The following is a 4321-nucleotide window of genomic DNA, read 5'->3' as shown; positions in this document are numbered from 1 at the left end:
ATAGATGTGATAGCTCTATCTCCAATTTCATTGTTGAGAGCGGTGGCTTTGGCAAAGTTATACGAAGATAAATACAATCTGCACCCAAACCCTCTTTCACTAAAACAATGGTTTCCACTTATGCACCGAAAACTATGTCTAAGCCTCTGCAACAAGCGTATCACAATCAGAGCAGTAATATTAAACTGAACCTTCCACCTCTGTTATCCACTCCCAGCAGTCCACAACTAAAGAATAACAATGTTAAGAGGATTAGTCCAGCTGAAATGCAATTGAGAAGAGATAAGGGTCTTTGCTATTTTTGTGATGAAAAATTCACTTTTAATCACAAGTGTGTCAATAGGCAACATCTTTTCCTACAGTTAGAAGAAGAGGATGTAACGCAACAAGAGACTGTAACTGATCAAGAAAACGAGGATAAATGCAACGTTTCTAAGGAAGCGCATAACCTATCTTTGCATACTTTAAAAGGGGGAACGAGTGTGGGCATTATTCGCTTTTTAGCTTATATTAATCAATTTCCTGGGCAAGTCTTAATTGATGGAGGAAGTTCTGATAACTTTTTACAGCCAAGGATTGCCAAGTTTTTAAAACTTCCGATTGAACCTGCTCCATTGTTTAGAGTGATAGTAGGGAATGGGAATTACATGCCAGTTGAGGGACAAATTCAGCAGCTCAAGTTGCAGGCACAAGGACATTCTTTGGTCTTACCTGTTTTCTTACTACCTGTTTCGGGGGCAGATTTAATTCTTGGAGCGAGTTGGTTAAAAACAATTGGTTCTCATATGGCTGATTATGCTGCTTTGCAATTGAAGTTCCTTCATGAGGGCCGATTTATCACATTACAAGGCGATAAAGAATTGGTGCCAGCTCAAGCTCAAGTAAACCATATCAGCAGAATGATGTCGCCCAATATAACAGAAATATTCAATATGCATCTATTATATGAGAACCTCCACATTGGTACACTATTACAGGCTCAGGTTGAGATGGACAATGAACTTGCTTTGTTACTGCAGACTTATAGTTCAACTGTTATTAATCCTCATAATCTACCACCGCCAAGATTCCATGGTCACTTTAATTCCTGGTGGGAAGGCTTTAACCCAGTCAAGATCAAGCATTATAGGTGCCCTCATAGCCAAAAAGGAATGTTAAAGGAAGATTATAGAGCTCCTAATGCTATACTTATCAAGGATAGTTTTTCCATTCCAACTATGGATGAATTGCTTGATTCTCTCTTTAATGATTGCTATTTTTCCAAGTTTGGTATTAGATTTGGATGTCACCAGATTTTATTGCAGACAGAGGACCGACACAAGACACCTTTTAGCACACATCATGGCCATTCTGAATGTTGCAATTGGGAGGATCACTTATTCCAATTGGATCTGATTTCAGCGAGAGAAGCTTTGACAACAAGAGATAATATCCTATATCAGTTACAGGCAAAATTAGTAACCTCTGACAATTATATGCAATAGGTAGATAAAAAGAGGCCGAATATTCAACTGCAAGGGGGCGATATTGCTTGGCTTAAGCTGCAACCATCTACGAAACAATCTCTGGCCTTAAGAGAACATCAAAGGTTAGGATTAAAGTTTTTTTGACCTTTTGAGGTGCACTTGCCTGACACAGCTAAATGTCAATCGGTGTTTCATATTCCTTTGCTTAACAAGATCCAAAGTAATTTTCCACACAAAAATCTTCCACTGCCGTTAACTACTTCAAAGTTTGGGCCTACAATTCAACCTGGGAAAATATTGAAATGGAGACTAATAACAAGAGTTATAACAAGAAAGCAGCAGAAGGTGTTACAACAGTTAGTGCAATGTGCCATCTCAAATCCTAAAGAAGCTACTTCGGATGATCTGGAGGAGGTGCAAGAGGCTTACGTCTTGTTCAACCTTGAGGACAAGGTTATTTTTGATGGAGAGGATAATGTAACATACATAAAAGGTCAAGGGCAGAAAGGAGATTTCACTCACACGGGAGGGAGATATTTAGAGGATTTCGTTTGAGGGGAAAAACATGCCTGGTATAATCTTCTTCTCTGACCTTCTAGACTCCTCTGCTATTTCTCTCTGAATTCATTCTCATTCTGATTCTTCTCTGTCACAGGTTGAATCTTATCCTTCCAGTTGGATAACGATCACCGACCCATCCTATTTTTTAATTTCTATTACATTGTTACTGTTGAGCTGTAATAGAGGAAATACTTTACTGTTATATATACATACTCTGCATACACAGTTACCCAATAAAATAATTCATACGTTTCAGTATATTGTTTAGAATTTGTTAACAAATATATTGCGTTCAATGGTTATCCTAGTTCTTTTTATAGAGGTTATTTCGTTTAGATGTTTTTGTTAAATTTCAAATTGAGAGTTTCTAGACAATCTTGTCTCATCAATTTATCATTTTTTATGTTTAACAAATATTAATACAAACACGAAATAAATATAAGAGAAGTAAGATAAATACTCATCAAAGCATCATAGGAATTTTATTGTGCTAGTCGTTTTATAGGTTTTATAGATTAGAGTATAGAAGAATTTATCAAAATCATTCTAGTCATTTATCTATATGTTTACTATGTCAGAGTATTTATTCATGCTATAGAATTTATGTAATCAATTGTATCAAAATATTATATGATAGATATACAATTTTGATAAGAGCAATTTTTATAATACTAATATGAGAACATTATTTAATTTTATTAATTGTTTATAAAGTTATTTCTCGAAAGTAAAAAAGAAAAAAAAAACAAAAGAGAGGTCACCAAAAACAAAGTTTTCACTTGAATTGAAAATGAAAAATGAATAATTTACATTGAACAGAAGTCGAGTTCTCATTTGAATTGAGGAATATAAGGTATGGATGACTTGAAGTACACGCATGATTCTCTATATTTATAATTGGTGTGATTGGTATTCAAAAACTTTCATATATTTGTGATGATAAAAACTCATTAGTCTCCCCTTTTAATTTTCCTTTTAATTAACAATTATAATGGCCATGTCTTCATAAGTCTTACTTGGTCACGTAACTTTTTAATTTATACTTCTTGGATATGTCAGATAGTTCAAAAATAGTTATCACTAAGCATTGCACTTTCCTTTTTTAAACCTTTGATAAGCTACATAAGCAATGCAATATATTAATTAAAACCTACTTTAAATAAATTAATTGTCTTCTTTTTAACGCGTAATTGGAGACACCTTCTTAGCATGCAATAATTTCATCTTAAAAACTATTTAAGTTAGTAATTAATATGGTGTGACGGCATGCCAATTCAAGTATTATCACTCTCTTTTTAATTATAAATATAGTATTATTTTATATATGTCCAGAAGGTCTACTACTAATAACTAACCAGTTTAGTAATTATAAAGAAATTATATAAAATCAATTAAATAGCAAAATGTTAATTTTAATTGGATTAACTATTTTGTTAAACTTAATTTAATCTAGACTTTTAATTAAATTTTAACTTTTGATAAATTTGAGTATTTTCGATTGAGTCTCAAAATTTTTTAGGTCTATTAAGTATTCAAAAAATTTATATTTCATTTGAGTCATTCCGTTTAATTTTTCTTTAAGCTAGTAATGTGATTATTATCTTGTCATATAATCCCTTTAATAATGTCTAATGTCTAAGATGAGCTTTTCAATTAAAAATAATAATACTTAAATTAATTCATTTGTAAACTATAAATGACAAATATTGGATATGGTGTGAAGACGATCGCCATGCCTTTTAACTTTTGGAACAATATCAAATTTGTTGTTCCTTCAACACTTTTTAGTCACTGCTATTGACTTATATAATAAGATTATATAATTATTCGAATCACTGAATGTTCTAAACATTTTCATTTTGAAAGAAAAGGAAGTTTGTGAATCTAAGACCTATTTCAAGTTTGGATACATAGGTCAAGCTCAACAATTATTATCATTATCAGCAACCCATATTCTTCTAAATTTTTAATATCAATAATTAAATAATATAAATGTAACATTTTATAAGTTACATATGTTAAATATTCTTCGATACTTCATTAATATTTGATCAATTTAATTATGGTTTAATACTTATTTTGTTCCCTTTTTTAGGAGAATTTGTTCAAAGTGGTCCTTCCTTTTTTTTAAAAGTTCACTAAAGTCTTACTTTTTGCAAAAACTGTGCAAATTAGTCATTTTTGCTAACAGCGTTAACTTTGCTGAGGTGTAACGTTTTGGTTGTGCCGGCATTGTTATGTGTTTAAAAAAAATAATTAATTGTGACGTGGAATTCGATAAAGGTAGGTTTAAA

The sequence above is a fragment of the Vigna radiata genome, chromosome 1, assembly GCF_000741045.1.
Source record: "Vigna radiata var. radiata cultivar VC1973A chromosome 1, Vradiata_ver6, whole genome shotgun sequence".
Taxonomy (NCBI): Eukaryota; Viridiplantae; Streptophyta; class Magnoliopsida; order Fabales; family Fabaceae; genus Vigna; species Vigna radiata.
Note: the sequence above shows the minus strand (reverse complement) of the source record.